The sequence below is a fragment of the Cynocephalus volans genome, chromosome X (assembly GCF_027409185.1).
Source record: "Cynocephalus volans isolate mCynVol1 chromosome X, mCynVol1.pri, whole genome shotgun sequence".
Lineage (NCBI taxonomy): Eukaryota > Metazoa > Chordata > Mammalia > Dermoptera > Cynocephalidae > Cynocephalus > Cynocephalus volans.
The window spans coordinates 46399956-46420008 of NC_084478.1; the positions used below are offsets into that span (position 1 = coordinate 46399956).

The following is a 20053-nucleotide window of genomic DNA, read 5'->3' on the forward strand; positions in this document are numbered from 1 at the left end:
GAAGGTAGGCATAAGTATTAAAAAAAGAGATTGTTAGAAGCATGATTTCCATCTAAGTATGGAAGTCAGCAAATAAAGTTGAGCAAAATCGATTTAAAGCAGAAGTAAAACATTTTGAGCACTCAGGAAATTAACCAAAGGCATACAATAATCTCAGTAGTTTTAGCTAGTTCAAAAAGGTAATGAGGGAAGTGTCTTAGTCCATTTGGCAGCTATGACAAAATACTTTAAACTGGGTAATTTATAAACATTAGAATTTTATTGCTCACAGCTCTAGAGGCTGGGAAGTCCAAGATCAAGGTGTTAACAAATTCCATGTCTGGTAAAGGCACCTTCTAGCTGTGTCCCCGCATAGTAAAAGGGGTAAACAAGCTCTCTCAGGCCTCTTTTATAAGGGTACTACTGACCTAATCACCTTCCAATAGGCCCCACACCTCGGTGCTATCAAAATGGAGATTAGGTTTCCACATACAAATTTGGGGGGACACAAACATTCAAATCCAGAAAGTAAGGAAGGAAGGAAGGAAGGAAAGAAGGAAAGAAAAAAGAAAGGAAAAATAAAAGTATTCAGATTTGAAAGGAAGAAATAAAACCACCCTTATTTGCAGATTACAAGATCTTCTATGTAGACAATCCCAAGAAATCTAGGGGAAAAAAAAAAAAAAGAAAACTGGACTTAATAAATTAGTTTAAAAAGGTTGTAGCATATAAAAACAAACTATAAAAATCAATTGTATTTCTATATATTAACAACAATCACTCTAACATATTAACACAAAAACAATTTCATTCACAATAGTATCAAAAAGAAACAACTTAGAAATAAATTTACTAAAAGAAGTGTAACACTTGTACACTGAAAACTACAAAAGATTTTTGAGGTACATTTAAAGAGTATCTAAGTAAATGGAGATGGTCATGAATTGGGATACTTGATATTTTCTAGATGGTAATTTTCCCCAAAATCATTTGTAAATTCCTGGCAATTCTTATCACAACTTTGGCAGATTTTTACTTATTTTTTTTGTGTGTGTGTGTGTGGAAATTGACAAGCTTATCCTAAAATTTATAGGACAATGCAAAAGACCTAGAATTGCCAAAATAATTGAAAAAGAACAAAACACTATGCAATTTCAATATTTAATATAAAACCACAGTAATTGAGGCAGTGTGGTATTGGCCCAAGGATAAGCATATAGATCAATGGAAAAAAATTAACCATCCAGAAATAAGGATTTACATTTATGGTCAATAGATTTTCAACAAAGACAGCAATGCAATGGGGACATGATAGTCTTTTCAAGAAATGAAGTGATTCTGGAACAATGTGGTATTCATATTAAAAAAGAAAAGAAAAGAAGAAGAACCTAGACCCTTATACCTTGCATTATACACAAAAATTAACTCAAAGTGCATCATAGACCTAAATCTATGAGATAAAACTCTCAAATTTGTAGTGTTATTATTATTGTTTTTGTGGTGAACACACACACACAACATGAGATCTACCCTTTTAACAAAATTTTAAGTGTGCAAAATAGTATTGTTAACTATAAGCACAATGTTGTTCAGCAGATCTTTAGTACTTTTTCATCTTGCATAACTGAAACTTTATAACCATTGGACAAGAACTCTCTTTTCCCCCCTCTCCCTTGCTCCTGGCAACCACCATTATACTCTGCTTCTATGAATCTAATTATTTTAGATACCTCATATAAGTGGAATAATGCAGTATTTGTCCTTCTGTGACTGGCTTACTTCCCTTAGTGTTTGTTTTAATGACTCCAACCTCTTAAAAATATTAATCATCTTCTTCTCCCCCCTGCCCACCACCAACCCTCTTTACAAAAGTCTTTTAGGACCTACTATCTCCTCATGGAGAAAAAATAAAAACAAAAAAACCCATAATCTTGAGTTTGATAGTTCTTCCAATTTACTTTAGTTTCTCCACCCCTATTAAATTCAAGCAAGTTAAAAATGGTTGTATTAGTGAGAAACATTTTTTTCTGACTAACCAGGGTCTAAATCATGAAGGCATTCTTTGTTTTCTTAACCAGAAGCCTGGACTTAAGCACATAGTTACAGGGAGTTGTTCAGCAGCCCAACTACCAGAGACTGTAGTTTTCAAATCTTCCCAGTCTACCACCTTCACTGTATTTACTTTAATCCTCAGATTTGTCACTTTACAGACGCATATGGCTACTGCAACTCCAAGCATCAGGTTCTCACAATAGCTTCTCAAGCAGAGGTAAGGGATAAAGATAAAAGATCTTCTCCTCTGAGACTGTTTTGTTATCCAGGAAAACAATTTTTTTTTTTTTTTCCAGAAGGCTCATAGCAATGTTGCCTCGTATTTCATTATCCAAAATTTCATCACATGACCACTCCTAGCGGCAAGGGAGAGCCAAACATTAGTATCTAGTATTCTTTGGGTCTAAGCACGAAAAGTTTTATCAGAAAGGAATAAAGGATGAATAAATATTAGGTTGATAATAGTGCGTGCCAGATGTGCTTTAAATTAAAAATAGCACTTTTTTATAATCCATTATTTCTAAAGATGTGTCTATATAAATTTTCTTAGGCAATTAACATTATAATTCACATAAAGATGCAAGAAATTATATTCACCAAATAAATGCTGGTGATGTTTATTTCTTAACGGTTAAATTTGGGATAATGTTTTTGCTTTCATCTTCATCCAATGCTTGATTTTTGAGCATGCATCAATTTTATAATATTAATAAAACAATTATTCTTTTAAAAGACTTTAAAAATAACTTCTGTGAAAATTAAGATGTTTTCAATGACAGTATTGTTACTAGTAACAAGTCTATATACAAAGGCATTCAAAAATCAGTTTTCAATCTATAAATACTGATTTTCTTATCTTCATGTAGATAATACTGTTTTGAGAGAAGTGGGATGAGTACAAATAAACGTAACTTACTATAATAAAGATGATTCATCTTACACTTTTTAGAAAATATTTCAGAGACCTGAATTTTTTTAAACCCTTGCAGCCAATGCTGATTACTTACATTACACCAAGAAATACATAAATAAGTACAGGGCTTAATAGTTCCATACATATATAGATAGATATAGATATAGATACAGATACAGATATAGATATAGATATCTTTATGACATATAGATTTTATTAAGACTCTATAAATCCAACATAAATAAAATTAAAAATTATACACAACAGTACAGTGCTAAATTCATAGAAGTTTTATGTATTGTTCAATAAATGTTAGTTCCCCTCCTTTTCTTGCAAATGGTAGTAATAGTTTAAACTTACAGCTACTTCTTTCAACATCATGATAATATCCAATAGACTGAGCAGAGACTCCAGCAGGCCATCCCATGATGGAGTAGCTTCATGGACAGTTTCTACCAAAGAGTTTCCTTAAAAAAAAAGAAAGAAAAGAAAAGAAACCTTAATCTGCACCAGTAATTGGTCAAAATGTTCCTGCTAAACAAAGATGTTACCTAACTTCACAAATGGGATGTGAGAGAGTAAAAAATTAGCCAATACCCAATTGCAAAATTGATTTTATGCAATTCCTTTTCCCTCTTTCATTTTTTCCCCAAACATATGAAAGAAAAGGGAGGATTAATAACTGCCAAGCATAATTACTATTTGTGCCATCACTAAGGATTTAAAACAGGAGTACTATAAGTAAAAGTTAGGGAACAATGATTACATTAAAATATAATCAAACCCAATATTCTAGTCAAATGGCTATAAAATGGTAGTTCTCAGATTGGCAGCATTAGCATCACCTGGGAATTTGTTAGGAATGCAGATTTTAGGGCCCCACTCCAGCCTACAGAATCAGAAACTTGGGTGGGGAGAGACCAGCAAACGGTAAGTTAACAAGCCCTCTAGGTGATTCTGTTGATCCCTGAAGTTTGGGAACCCCTATTCTAGTCTTTCAGCCAACTCAGTTGCCCCCAAGCCTTTTCTTACCACTTTTTCATTTCTCCTCAACTTGTGTTTTACTCTAACCACTGGGTCCAGAGGGGATATCCTTTGTCGTCATAATAGTACTTAGCACTAAGCCTCTATTTTCACCTTTGTGATTATGATGCATATCAATTTACAATTTCACATATCCAGAAAAGAAGAAACCAAGATAAAGAGGCTAGAGATAGAGATAGAGAAAGTTAGAGATATAGTATGTATATAGTTATCAACTTAGATGTATAGATATCAAGATAGATAACATATCAGTTAAGGTACTGGCAGGAAACAAACCATATACTCAAAACTGTTTCACTGAATAATAAATTTTAAAAAGGTCTGTTTACAGAGATGTTGACAGAGTTACCATATCTAACAAGGGGCTAGTGACAGCAGAAAGCCATTATGGAGCCTTGACTGGAAAGAGGCAAGAGGAGGAAAAGTAGTATCTTAATTTGTTTGAAGGCTGGATCCTCGGAAAAGGGACAGTCCATTAATACACATATGAAACACACTTGGGAGTCCTATTTAAACGGAGTTTCTGATTGAGCAAGCCTGGAGTGGGCCAGAAATTCTGCATTTTTAACATGCTTCCAAGTGCTCGTGATGCCGCCAGTCCAAGGACCACACTTGGAGTAGCAAGAGACTAGTGACTCAACCACTTCAGAACTTCAAAGAGGCAGGGAAGAAATGGAAAGAAGAAGCACACCAGTATCTCTCTCCTCCTCTCTGCTCACCTTCTGGAAGTGCCTTCCACTGTCTATAAACAACCAGAAGGTAAGGAAGATTAGATGATGGAATCTATGAGAAAAATCTTCCTGAAGCCGAGAGCAGAGCAAAAGAGCCACAGAATATATGAGGCCTTGCATAGGTTTCCTCACTTGCATGCGCTGTCAGTACTCAGCTAAACACTCCTGAAGGCCTCACTGGGGATCTCCTTGGTTCTCTCTCTGTTCATCTCTCTCTTCTCAGATAAACTGCCTTACAAACCCTAGCAGCTTTGGTTTCCCTAGATGCTTATCTCTGTTTTCTTCAACATAGGGAGTCTGCTGGGCTCTACCTAAGTTCCCCTTCTCTACACAGTTTTTTATTTATTTCCATTTTCTTGGTTCTTTCCATTTTCCAAGATTGTCCATTTTTTGATATTTCCAATATGTTGCCTTCTTTATGTTTATTTCAGGAAGGATGGTAAATCCAGCCCCATTACTCCATTTTGGTGAGAAGCAGAAATTCCTCACATGGACTTATGTTTATGATCTATTGTTTAATAAGGGGCACTTTTGGTTAGCGGATCATATTTTTGATATACAGACTGAGTCTAATGGAACTTCTCTTTTAAGGAGGATGGGCAGGGGGGTATGGGGTAAAGGGCGCCTTTCGAAATTTAAAAGGCAAGATTATATTAGTATTTTGGCTTTATTATTTAAAAACCAGCAATGACAGAAATGTATAAGTAATTGTACTCCCAAGTTCCTATCTTCCCATTCCAGCCTCACTTCCTTAGTGGTTTTGCAAATTAACTCCTGTTTAAGGATATTTTATGACTCATCTTGTCCCAAGTTAATAATACAAGATGTCTTACAGTTATAAATAAAATAAATCAAGAAAAAATAATGTAGAAGTAAATAAAGAAAAATAAGTCAAAACAAAAGCAAAAACAATTCATGTGTTATGAAGTAAGTCTCACACAAAATTTCACATTATATAGGGGTCAGAATAGTGGTTCTCTTTTGTGGGACACTGATAGGGAGAGCATATGGAGGCAGCATTCTGGGGTGCTGGAAATGTTCGCTATTTTGATCTGGGTGGTGAATTCATGGGCGTAAAAATCACATAACATAAAAATTCATCAATCTGTACACTTAAGATTTGTGCACTTTAATGCATGACATAATATCTCAATCAAATGGTAATTAAAAAATTGTTTGACTCCTGCAAACTTGTCATAAGTGTGCCAGATATTTACCTCTGAACTTTCTGGAAGTCAATAAACAAAAAAGGGACCTCTATTTAACTTCACAAATCACAGTATAGAAAGATTAAAAGAAACATATTGTATCATAATTAACTTAAACCTAGTTCCTCAAGATCTTTAAAAGTCTATAAATAATTGTAGAGAAATACCTGCTTTTGGTATCTGTGTTCTGGGAAGTAGGGGAGCGGAAATGAGGTATTGGGTGTCAGTTGAGTTATATAAATAATATATAAAGTTAATTAACGAAAGTTGCTTAATATTATTTCTTGTGCATTTCATAAGCACACTCTAAAACCACGTCCTAATTCTGTTGCAAGAAATTAAGGGTCACAGTCATCCTGGGAACAAACAGGAAATGATTCACCCAGCTATTGTGGAATGTACTAAACATTCCATAAAAATTCCTTTTCTCGTTTGAGAGCAATACCTTGAATCATGTGGCTCATGAATAGCTGTGTAAGCCTTCCTGCAATTTCCTCTGATATTACATACTATGTTCCACATTCATGAAACCTCCTTTATCATTTGTAACCTAACAAGGAAAGTAAAGTGTTTTTTAGTAATCTGAAATGTCACAGCCTCTGTAGAATCACCTATCCACACAGGCAGAACAAATGGCTCAAAAATTGAAAAGTATAATCGAAATAGGCTGGCCTGGAGAATTTATAGACCTATAAAAAAAGTATGACCCCTTGAAACAAAAGTGAAGATTCATGTGTGTTTGTCAGTATTAAAAACACAATGCTCAAAGCAATGCTAATCTGGCGCCAAGAAAAATTGATGTCAAAATTGTTCCTTACTCATTTTCTCCTCAGAATTAAGATGATAAAATAAATTAGTTTTAAGCTAAGCCATTTAAGTAGTTTTAGAAATGTTCAGAGCAGCAAACGGCTGATTTTCTATTAGCAGATATGGTGGAATAGAGTAGGAAGAAGCAGGTGAAAGCCAAAAGGAAATTAGATTTCTTCCGGCATTTTCTCCTTCCCTAAGATAATCTCTGGGACTAATGTTGCATTAATTTGTAATAAATTGATAAAGTAGGAGACCTTTCCGGTAAATCTTTAAAATAATAAATAAAATAACAATGATAATAATAATAATTAATAATAATGAGATAATTTTATTAAAATTATTTTATGATAATTTACTAACATTATTTTATGATAATTTTAATAATAATTAAAAGCAAGTGAAATCAGCTGCAGTTCCACAGTTAGTAAAAAGCCACTGCTTTTAATATAGTACACTTATTATCAGTGGGAAAGTTTTTTTTCCCTTCCAAAAAAGCATTTTTATAAAAGTACTCAGAATAATTGCAATCATTGGAATGTTTTACCTTTGAGCAAAATTTATGACAAGCAGGGAAGTAACTATGCAATAATAAAAGGCATTGTAGTACATTACTTCAGGCTAAATTGCAATGTCTTTCCTGTGGAATTACAAACTCCACCTCAAGCAGTGAATCATTCTTTCCTTTCATTGACATTTAGTGTTATACCCTAACCAGGATGAATTACTCTGTGGTGTGTCATGTCACATAACTTCAAACAATCTCTGCAAAAACAACAACTTAAGGTATATCTTCAGGTTCATGGGCCCAATTTTAACATAAATAAGGAGAGTACCACTGCGGTCTTTCTTTCCTTCCTTCTTTCTCTATTAACTCCCACATATGAGTAAGTACATGCGGTATTTATCCCTCTGTGCTTTGCTTATTTCACTCAACATAAGTTTCTCCAGGCTCATCCATGTTGCTGCAAATGGGAGACTTGCATTATTTTTATGGCAGAGTAGTATTCCATGGTGTATTTATTTATTTATTATTATTTTTTTTTTAATTTTTATTTTGTCGATATACAATGTGGTTGATTAATGTGGCCCATCACTGAAACCTCCCTCCCTCCTCCCTCCCCTCCCTCCCACCCAACAATGTCCTTTCTGTTTGCTTGTCGTATCAACTTGCAGGAATTGTAGTTGTTGTATCTTCTCCCCCCCCCCCCGGTTTTTTTGTGTGTGTGTTTGTGTGATTTTATTTATTTATTTTTAGCTCCCACCAATAAGTGAGAACATGTCGTATTTCTCTTTCTGTGCCTGACTCGTTTCACTTAATATAATTCTCTCAAGGTCCATCCATGTTGTTGCAAATGGCAGTATTTCATTCGTTTTTATAGCTGAGTAGTATTCCATTGTGTAGATGTACCACATTTTCTGTATCCACTCATCCGATGATGGGCATTTAGGCTGGTTCCAACTCTTGGCTATTGTAAAGAGTGCTGCAATGAACATTGGGGAACAGGTACACCTTTGACTTGATGATTTCCATTCCTCTGGGTATATTCCCAGCAGTGGGATAGCTGGGTCATACGGCAGATCTATCTGCAATTGTTTGAGGAACCTCCATACCATTTTCCATAGAGGCTGCACCATTTTACAGTCCGACCAACAATGTATGAGAGTTCTGACTCCATGGTATATTTATACCACAGTTTCCTTATCCAATCATCCATCGATGGACATTTAGGTTGGTTCCATGTCTTGGCTACTGTAAACAGAGCTGCAATGAACTTGGAAATACAGGTATCCCTTCGACATGATGATTTCCATTCCTCTGGTTATATACCCAGAAGTCTGATTGCTGGATCGTATGGAAGATCTATCTGTAGTTGTTTGAGAAACTTCCATACTGTTTTCCATAGTGGTTGTACTAATTTACAGTCCCACCAACAGTGTAGGAGTGTTCCCTTCTCTCCACACCCTCACCACCATTTGTTATTCATCACCTTTTTGATTATAGCCAGTCTAACTGGGGTGAGGTGGTATCTCAGTGTAGTTTTAATTTGCATTTCCCGGATGACTAGTGATGTTGAGCATTTTTCATGTACCTGTTGGCCACTTGTATGTCTTTCTTCGAAAAATGTCTATTCAGCTCCTTTGCCCATTTTTTAATTGGGTTATTTGTTTTTTTACTGTTTAATTGCTTGAGTTCCTTGTATATTATAGAAATTAATCCTTTGTCGAATGCATAGTTGGACTTGCAGAGGGAGAGAACATACCTCGGGATACAAAGTGGAGTGGGAGGAGGAGGGGGAGGGAGAGGGAGGTTGGAGATAATTGGGTGGGGGACATGGGGTACAAATGCAATTTGTGGTAAGGTGCATGCTACCAGTTATGAATCTGGCCTTCACATCTTGGGCATGAGGGGTGACAATCATCTCTGTATCTCATGAATATTCATATTCAATAAAAAAAGAAAAGTCATGATTTGTAATAATGAATATGCTGATAATAAATAATAAAAAATTTTTAAAAAGAAGAATAGTTGGGATAATTTCTTCTTAAGTTTTTCCTCTTTAATGAAATATATTATTTTATGTCATCAATTAAAGCCAAAAGATATCTTTTTCAAAACTGAATGGATCTTAACAAACCTTTTCATTTGACTTCCTATTATATTTCTTTTTTTGCTCTGAGAAAGGTTAAAAGCTTCTTTTCTTCAGAAGACAATCTAAAATATTTGTAATTTATGTTATCTAAGATTGATTCCTTTTCCCTTAAAAGAGGATGATAAGTTGTCTTAAATGTATATAGGCTTATTCATTCTTTTAGTAATAATTTTTTTTCTTCATTTTTCATATATGATCCCAATTAACTTTAATTGGAGTTTTGCCCATGCATCAGACACGGAATATACCCTTCTAAATTTAGGAACAAGAGTGTTTTAAACAGATATGCATATGGTCAATACTCACCATGCCTTTTTAAAATAAGTACTGATGACCAGAAGTACATAAACAAAAAAACTTATTTCTTTTTTTTTCTTTTTTTTTTTTAAATTTTATTTTGTCGATATACATTGTGGCTGATTATTGCTCCCCATCACCAAAACCTCCCTCCCTCCTCCCTCCCCCCCCCCAACAATGTCCTTTCTGTTTGCTTGTCGTATCAACTTCAAGTAATTGTGGTTGTTATATCTTCTCCCTCCCCCGTTTTTTTTTTTTTTTTTTTTGTGTGTGTGTGTGTGTGTGTGTGTGAATTTATATATTAATTTTTAGCTCCCACCAATAAGTGAGAACCTGTGGTATTTCTCTTTCTGTGCCTGACTTGTTTCACTTAATATAATTCTCTCAAGGTCCATCCATGTTGTTGCAAATGGCAGTAATTCATTCGTTTTTATAGCTGAGTAGTATTCCATTGTGTAGATGTACCACATTTTCCGTACCCACTCATCTGATGATGGACATTTGGGCTGGTTCCAACTCTTGGTTATTGTAAAGAGTGCTGCGATGAACATTGGGGAACAGGAATACTTTCGACTTGATGATTTCCATTCCTCTGGGTATATTCCCAGCAGTGGGATAGGTGGGTCCTACGGTAGATCTATCTGCAATTGTTTGAGGAACCTCCATACCATTTTCCATAGAGGCTGCACCATTCTGCAGTCCCACCAACAATGTATGAGAGTTCCTTTTTCTCTGCAACCTCGCCAGCATTTATCGTTCAGGGTCTTTTGGATTTCAGCCATCCTAACTGGGGTTAGATGGTATCTCAGTGTGGTTTTGATTTGCATTTCCCGGATGCTGAGTGATGTTGAGCATTTTTTCATATGTCTGTTGGCCATTTGTATATCTTCCTTAGAGAAATGCCTACTTAGCTCTTTTGCCCATTTTTTAATTGGGTTGCTTGTTTTCTTCTTGTAAAGTTGTTTGAGTTCCTTATATATTCTGGATATTAATCCTTTGTCAGATGTATATTTTGCAAATATTTTCTCCCACTCTGTTGGTTGTCTTTTAACTCTGTTAATTGTTTCTTTTGCTGTGCAGAAGCTTTTTAGTTTGATATAATCCCATTTGTTTATTTTTCCTTTGGTTGCCTGTGCTTTTGGGGTCGTATTCATGAAGTCTGTGTCCAGTCCTATTTCCTGAAGTGTTTCTCATATGTTTTCTTTAAGAAGTTTTATTGTTTCAGGGTGTATATTTAAATCCTTAATCCATGTTGAGTTGATTTTAGTACACGGTGAGAGGTATGGATCTAGTTTCATTCTCCTGCATATGGATATCCAGTTATCCCAGCACCATTTGCTGAAAAGGCAATCCCTTCCCCAGTGAATAGGCTTGGTGCCTTTGTCAAAGAGCAGATGGAAGTAAGTGTGTGGGTTGATTTCTGGATTCTCTATTCTATTCCATTGGTCAGTGTGTCTGTTTTTATGCCAGTACCATACTGTTTTGGTTATTGTAGCTTTGTAGTATAGCTTAAAGTCAGGTAGTGTTATGCCTCCAGCTTTATTTTTTTTGCTCAGCATTGCTTTGGCTATGCGTGGTCTTTTATTGTTCCACATAAATGTCTGGATAGTTCTTTCCATTTCTGAGAAAAATGTCTTTGGAATTTTGATGGGGATTGCATTGAATTTGTATATCACTTTGGGTAGTATGGACATTTTCACTATGTTGATTCTTCCAATCCAAGAGCATGGGATATCTTTCCATCTTCTTGTATCCTCTCTAATTTCTCTCAGCAGTGGTTTGTAGTTCTCATTATAGAGATTTTTCACCTCCTTGGTTAACTCAATTCCTAAGTATTTTATTTTTTTGGTGGCTATTGTAAATGGGCAGGCTTTCTTGATTTCTCGTTCTGCATGTTCACTATTGGAGAAAAGAAATGCTACTGATTTTTGTGTGTTGATTTTGTATCCTGCTACTGTGCTCTGAAATCATTTATCAATTCCAAGAGTTTTTTTGTAGAGGTTTTAGGCTGTTCGATATATAGGATCATGTCATCTGCAAAGAGGGACAGTTTAACTTCATCTTTTCCAATCTGGATGCCCTTTATTTCCTTCTCTTCTCTGATTGCTCTGGCTAGTACTTCCAACACTATGTTGAATAGGAGTGGTGAGAGTGGGCATCCTTGTCTAGCTCCTGTTCTTAAAGGAAAAGCTTTCAGCTTTTCCCCATTCAGGATGATATTGGCAGTGGGTTTGGCATATATGGCTTTAATTATGTTGAGATACTTTCCCTCTATACCTAACTTATAGAGGGTCTTTGTCATGAATGAGTGCTAAACTTTATCAATTGCTTTTTCAGCATCTATAGAGAGGATCATATGGTCCTTGTGTTTGAGTTTATTAATATGGTGTATCACATTTTTTGATTTGCGTATGTTGAACCAACCTTGCATCCCTGGGATGAATCCCACTTGATCGTGGTGAATAACTTTACGTATGTGTTGCTGTATTCTGTTTGCTAGTATTTTAGTTAGGATTTTTGCATCTATATTCATCAAGGATATCGGCCTGTAGTTTTCTTTTTTGGTTATATCTTTACCTGGTTTTGGTATCAGGATGATGTTTGCTTCATAGAATGAGTTTGGGAGATTTGCGTCCGTTTCAATCTTTTGGAATAGTTTGTAAAGAATCGGTGTCAATTCCTCTTTGAATGTTTGGTAAAATTCTGCTGTGAATCCATCTGGTCCTGGGCTTTTCTTTGTTGGGAGCCTTCTGATAACAGCTTCAATCTCCTTTATTGTTATTGGTCTGTTCAAATTTTCTACGTCTTCATAGTTCAGTTTTGGGAGCGTGTATGTGTCCAGAAATTTATCCATTTCCTCCAGATTTTCAAATTTGTTCGCGTATAGTTGTTTATAGTAGTCTCGAATGATTCCTTGTATTTCAGATGAATCAGTTGTAATATCGCCTTTTTCATTTCTAATTTTTGTTATTTGAGTCTTCTCTCTTCTTTTTTTTGTTAGCCATGCTAATGGTTTGTCAATTTTATTTATCATTTCAAAAAACCAACTTTTTGATTCATTGATCTTTTGAATTGTTTTTTGGGTTTCAATTTCATTCAGTTCTGCTCTGATCTTAATGATTTCTTTCTGTCTGCTAACTTTAGGTTTGGATTGTTCTTGTTTTTCTAGTTCTTTAAGGTGAAGTGTTAGGTTGTTCACTTGCCATCTTTCCATTCTTCTGAAGTTAGCATTTAATGCAATAAATTTCCCCCTTAATACTGCTTTTGCAGTATCCCACAGGTTTTGGTATGATGTATCATTGTTTTCATTAGTTTCAATAAATTTTTCGATTTCCTGCTTGATTTCTTCTTGGACCCATATGTCATTAAGTAGAATGCTGTTTAATTTCCATGTGTTTGTATAGTTTCCAGAGTTTCATTTGTTATTACTTTCTAGTTTTAATCCATTGTGGTCTGAGAAAATACATGGGATAATTCCATTTTTTTAAAATTTATTGAGACTTGATTGGTGACCTAATATGTGATCTATCCTGGAGAATGATCCATGTGCTGATGAGAAGAATGAATATTCTGAGGTTGTTGGATGGAATGTTCTGTAGATATCTGCCAATTCCAATTGGTCTAGAGTCTTGTTTAGATCTTGTGTTTCTCTACTGATTCTTTGCCTAGATGATCTGTCTAATATTGACAGTGGGGTGTTCAGGTCCCCTGCTATTATGGTATTAGTGTCTATTTCCTTCTTTAGATCTAATAGAGTTTGTTTTATAAATCTGGCTGCTCCAACATTGGGTGCGTACATATTTATGATTGTTATGTCTTCTTGATGGATCAGTCCTTTTATCATTAAGTAGTGTCCCTCATTGTCTCTTTTTATGGTTTTTAGTTTAAAGTCTATTTTGTCAGATATAAGAATAGCTACTCCTGCTCGTTTTTCTTTTCTGTTTGCATGGTAAATCTTTTTCCATCCTTTCACTCTTAGTCTATGTGAATCTCTATGGTTGAGGTGGGTCTCTTGTAGGCAGCATATAGTTGGGTCTTCCTTTTTGATCCAGTCAGCCAGTCTGTGTCTTTTGATTGGGGAATTTAAGCCTTTCACATTAAGAGTTGTTATTGAAAGGTGTTGATTTATTCCTAGCATTTTATTGGTTGTTTGGTTGTCTTAGGTGTCTTTTGGTCCTTGCTTTCTGATTTACTGTTTGGTTTCTGTGTTTGTTGGTTCCTTAGGTTGTAGATAGCGTTTTTGTTTGCTTGTTTTCTCTTCATGAATGCCATTTTTATTATACTAGTGGGTTTTGATTTTTCTTGGGTTTTTATGGCAGTGGTAGTTATTTTTCAGGAACCAAACCCAGTACTCCCTTGAGGATTTTTTGTAAGGGTGGTCGTGTGGTAGTGAACTCCTGCAGTTTTTGTTTGTCAGAGAAATATACTATTTGCCCTTCATTTCGGAAGGATAGCCTTGCAGGGTAGAGTATTCTTGGCTGGCAATCTTTGTCTTTTAGTATTTTGAATATATCATCCCATTCCTTTCTAGCTTTTAGGGTTTGTGATGAAAAGTCTGATGTTAGCCTGATTGGGGCTCCCTTATAGGTGATTTGACGCTTCTCTCTTGCAGCTTTTAAGATTCTCTCTTTGTCTCTGAGTTTTGCCAATTTGACTATAACATGTCTTGGAGAAGGCCTTTTTGGGTTGAATACGTTTGGAGATCATTGAGCTTCCTGGATCTGAAGATCTGTGATTTTTCCTATACCTGGGAAGTTTTCTGCCACTATTTTGTTGAGTATGTTTTCAATGGAATCTCTGTTTTCCTCCCCTTCTGGAATACCCATGACTCGGATATTTGAGCGCTTAAGGTTGTCTGATATCTCTCTCAGATTTTCTTCAATGTCTTTGATTCTTTTTTCTTTCTTTTTGTCTGCTTGTGTTATTTCAAACAGCCCATCTTCAAGTTCAGAGGTTCTCTCTTCAACTTCGACAAGCCTGCTGGTTAAACTCTCCGTTGTGTTTTTTATTTCGCTGAATAACTTCTTTAGTTCAGCAAGTTCTGCTACATTTTTTTTCAGGACATTGATTTCCTTGTACATTTCCTCTTTCAGATCCTGTATACTTTTCCTCGTTTCATCATGATGCTAGCTGAGTTTTCTTGTATCTCATTCAGTTTCCTTAGAATTATCACTCGAAATTCCTTGTCAGTCATTTCAAGGGCTTCCTGTTCTATAGGATATAGAGTTTGAGATTTATTAACTTTTGGTGGTGTACTTTCTTGATTTTTTGTATTTCTGGTATCTTTTTTTTGATGTTTATTCATGGTGGCAGGGGGTTTCACAGTCCACCGGTTTGAGACTAATGACTAACTAAGATGTTGCTCTGGTTGCCAATTTCATATGGCTACCTCCATGACTGCTCAGTTGGCCTCTAGTGCCTTGTATATATGGTTGCCTCGGGTCTTGGGCCTCTCCAGGGAGCCACCTTTCTGGTCAGCTTAGAGTCTGCTGGGCTGGTGGATCACGTACCACAGGGTGTGTGATCTCTGTTGAGCTTTCACTTCCTGTGCAGGACTTCTCCCTGTTCCGTGTGCTCTGGCCCAGGCTGTTGGATCGTGCAGTGGCGACCCCACAGGGTGTGTGGTTTCTGTCAAGTCTCCACCTCCCTGGCAGCACATCTCCCCACTCTGTGTGCACTATGCTGGGCTGGGACGTGTCTTCTGCAACCCTCGTCTATCAGCTGGGCCTTCAAGACCCTGCTCAGCACTGCCTCGCCCAGGAAGTCTACCAGGTTTCTGGTAGGCACAGATGACCAGTCGCTCTGGGTGCCTTTGTAGCACTGTGTAGATCTTTCTCGGGACTTGTTCACCTTTGTATCCCCCGGCATAGACCGATTCCAGTGCCCGCCTGCAGCCAGCTCTCCAGCAGGTTCAAGTGGACTTGGGAACTCTCATACCACACTATTCCCAACCAGAAATTGGTTAGGCATTTTTCTGAACTGGTAGCCACAGAGATGGTATCTGCCTCCCAGTACCAGGAAGTTTACCAGGGGCTGGAGTCCAGGGTGTGGTGGAGTGACAGTTGGCCCTGCCCGTACTTCCTTGCCCTCCCGACACTGGCCGGGGATGCCCCACGCCACCAGTCCCGCCAGAGAACCATGGAGGGAGTGGGAGGGGAGGCCAGCCCGCAGGCCCCAGGAAGCCCCACGCCAGGGCAAGCAAGTGGGAGGGCTCAGTGAGGAGCCCAGCCGAGCCAGGCCGGAGCTGCCAGCACCTGGGAAAATGGAGGCAGCCCCGAGGCGGTGAGTGACCCAGTGATGCAGGCGGAAGCTGGGTGGGTGTCAGCCACCAGAGCAGGGCTGGGCCAGGGGTCACTCACAGGGCTGTGCCAGGTCAGGCGCTCACTCTCTGCATCTGGTTTGTTGCCTTCCCCGTTCTCGGCCGCTGCTGCCTCGGGCTGTTCAGTCGGTCCCGCGGCGCCTCTCGGGCGCTCCCAGGAATCTTCTTTAATGCCGGCCTGAAACCTCGAATCCTGAATAGGTCAGCTGGCTGCCTTCAGCGCGGCCCCGGCCTCCGGGATCCTGTCTGCATCCACAGCAGCCCTGGCGCCGTGTTCCCTGTTTTGAGACTCGCTTTTGCAGCTAAGAAACAGTTCTTTTCCTGCTCCACACTTCAAAGCTGTTGCCTGTAAATGAGGCAGCCTCTCCTGCCGGGGGCAAAGTGGCGGTCAGCCGTCACGACCGGCCAGCAGCAGCGGTCCTCCCTTAAGAGCTGGCGAGAGGAAGGTCCACAAGTTTCCCGGCTGCCTGAGGCCCAGTGGCCGCCTTTTCCACCTCAGCTACTCTGCGCCAACTGCCGCAGCCACCGCCATCTTGAAACCCTCAGAGCAGTTTTTCAAAAAAAACTTATTTCTAATGAATAATGTGATGCTCTGATATTCCCACTTGCTTCATAAGAAGAATTTGGATAATCCTGGCCAATTTATAGGGTATAATAGCTGGGAATATCTAGACATATTATCTACTTAGAATAAGCAAATAATGGATCCCTGCTCTGGGTACAGCAGATCAGTTATCATCTTTGAGTCATAAATCTCAAAATATTTTAGGAACTCAATTTTAATTGGAAATAGTGTGTTTTACTCATTACTTGCTTTTAAGTTTCCATTGGAAGTGTTTGCTTCTTACATCATTACTGGTCTACTATCAGATTTTCCTTCCTCCAGTTTATACCACTACATTTACCTAACTATGCCTCCTTAATTATCTGTAAAAGATCACTTTTACATTTTTATAAGTATATTAAAAGCTTTTCTTGCTCTCCCGTCAGTCATTGCCAGAAGATTAAGTCCAGACTTTTAAAACTGAATTTCAAGCTGTCTGGCAATTTAATATCCAGCGATTTTTCTCACTACTTGCCTGCAGTGGTTACCCTTAGCTGCATCTATCCCGATGCTCTCCTAATACCTTTCCTATTCCCTTTTAAGAGTCATTACCTTTAAAATAATTGAACTCTGCTCTTATGAGAGCCCTTTTTGACTTCTCCACCCTATATTGTACTTATAACACTTCTGACAATATATGTTAAATATTTTTTTAGCATGTAATCTCATACTTTTTATAATAGCTTAACATTGACAGATTTGAGTGCCTATCATGTATCAGATTCCGTATGTTTATGTTCTCTTGATCTGTTATTTAAATTCTTAAATTATAATTGCATTTCTTTGCATTTTTTTCATATAGAGCATAAGTCTCTAGATTCTTTGAGAGTAAGCAATAAAAATTTTGTGGTATCCATTTCATTTAACCTAAATGCAATGAACAAGAAAGACAATTCATGTCTCATGGATTTTATGTTCGAGTGAAGAGAAGATAAAGTTATACATAATTATTATTCAATCACAATTGTTATGGATGCTATGGAGCACAAAAATGTGATATGAGTATTCTTTTAATCAACATGTGTCTACTGAATTTCTACTATGTGCCAGGTGCTGTTCTAGGTACTGGAGACACAGCCATAAAAAAAAGGCAAAAGCCCTCATGGAGCTCTAATAAGGAAGTCTTACAATAATTAATTACCAAATAAATAAATAAAACACTTTTAAGAAGTGATAGATGGTGTAAAGAAAATTAAGCAGGGTGAAAAGAGAGAATAATTGGGGGAGGGAAGGGAGAGAGAGTTGGATCTTTTTGATAAGAAATTTACCAATGGCCTATCTGAGAAAGTAACATTTGAGCAGAGAGCCAAGTGATGAGGAGGGATAATACACTTAGATTCGGGAAGAACATTTCAGATGGAGGAAACAGCAAAATTCTACATAATGACAAGCACATTTTCTTATGCATATTAGGTAGGCAATAAGCATCAATTGCTATGCAGATGTGCATATATTTGAGGGGATGAATCCATGGAATATTTCCAAGCAATGAGTAGAAAAATTCATGAGCTCCTCAGAAATAGAGTTGTGCAACTGACTGAAGGATCCTTGAAAAATGTCCCAAAATATTTAATGCCCTAGTAAATCTAAAATATTTTTTCAACTTTGTATCAGTCCCTTTCTGTTGCTTATAACAAAACACACATAATGGGTAATATGTAAGAAAACAAGTTTATTGCATACAGTCCCAGAAGCTAGGAAGTCCAAAGTCCAGGGAATACATCTGGTGAAGGCTTTCTTTGATGATGACTTCAGTGACAGCATGGTATTACATTGTGAAAATGGCAAGCAGAGAGAGTGAACTTCTCATTTGCTCTCTTTTTAAAGCCCTCAGAACCATGCCCCTGACCAGCATTATTAATCCATTCACTATGGCATAGCCCTAGAATCTAATCGCCTTGTTAAAGCCCCACTTTGCAATTACCATAATAGGATTTCTCATCCTCACCAGTTACAATGGGGATTAAGCTTCAGTGACGTTGGGGTGCATCCAGTTTGCAGCATTCCATTCCTGACACTTCAAAACTCATGTTCTTTTAACATACAAATACATTCATTTCATCCCCCAAGTGTTAACTTGTTTCAACTCAAAAGTCCAAAGTTCAAAGTCCCATCTATGAAATCATCAACAAGTTACCTACTTCCAAGATACAATGGTGTCCCAAGCATAGGGTACATATTCCCATTCAAGGAGGGAGAAACAGGCCAAAAGAAAGGTGTAACAGGTCACAAACAAGTCCAAAAACCAGCAAAGCAAGGATTTAATCTAACAGCAGATGAATCATGTACCTTGACTCCATGTTTAATGTCCTCTGCATGCTGGTGTTGGGGTTGAGACCCCAAGTCCTCAGGCAGGTCCACTTCTAAGGCTTTCCTGGTCTCAGGTGATGCTTTAACTCTTATAGGCTGCTGTTGCACACTGATAGCTCGACAATTCTGGGGTCTCTATGGCAGTCCTGCTCTCATGGCCCTGGCTCCACTAGGCATGGAGCTATTGGTATCTTTCTGCTGAAACTCCAACCCCACATTTCTGCTCGGCATTACTCTAGTGAAGGCTCCATGTGGTGAATCCGCACCAGTGACAGATCTCTTCCTGGGCCCCTAGGCTTTTTCATACATACCTTGCAATTGGGATGGAGGCTCCCAAGATTCTACGGTTCTAGCATTATGTGATCCTGCAGACCTAATACCACGTGGATGCCACCACGGTTTCCAGCTTGTATTTTCCAAAGCTGTGTGTCCAGCCACACCTGCGGCCAATTTAGCCATGGCTAGGTAAGTCAAAGCAACTTGGGTGCTGGTGCTGGAAACAGCTTCCTGAGGTGGTCCTGGACAGTGAGCCCATGGACAGTGCCTCAGGCATGTTCCCCAGGACCATTCTGTCTCCATAGGCCTTTGGGCCTGAAATAGAAGGGTTGGCCCCAGAGGCTTCTGCAATGCCTTCAGGGCTTTTCCCCCTTGTCTTGATACTCCCTTTATTTTGTACTAATCTGCTTAGCAAATGATTGCTGACCTGCACCACCATATGTTTATCCTGAAAATGCTCTCTGCTTCTCTAATATGTGGCCAGGCTGCAAATTTTCTAAAGCTTTATGCTCTGCTTCCCTTTTTAATTCTGGCTTTACACCATGCCTTTGCTGCCATAACTCAGCATAAGCTGTTAGAAGTAGACATGCAACTTCCTGAATGTTTTGATGCTTAGAAATTTCTTCCACCAAGTACTCTGGTTCACAACTCTTAAATTCCATCTTTCACAAAATCCTAGGGCATGGACACAATGCAGCCACGTTCCTTGCCAGTTCACAGCAAGGGTCATCTTTGCCCCAGTTTCCAATAAGTCCCTTTTCTTTTACATCTAAGAACTCCTTAGAGTGATTTTTATAGTCTATATTTCCATAAGAATTCTGGTCACCACCATTTAACCAGTCTCTAAAACATTCTAAAC

General features: G+C 37.8%; 1 protein-coding gene across 1 annotated transcript in view; it reads right to left on the reverse strand.

Moving 5' to 3' along the window:
• Positions 1-270: 270 nt before the first annotated feature.
• Positions 271-20053, reverse strand: part of TMEM47 (transmembrane protein 47) — a 123589-nt gene continuing 103806 nt past the window's right edge. Inside the window, exons 4-5 of the transcript XR_010022372.1 lie at positions 3305-3411; positions 271-644 (exon numbers count right to left, since the gene is read on the reverse strand). The gene's annotated coding sequence lies outside the window, so the exon portion shown is untranslated. The remainder of the gene's footprint in view (positions 645-3304; positions 3412-20053) is intronic.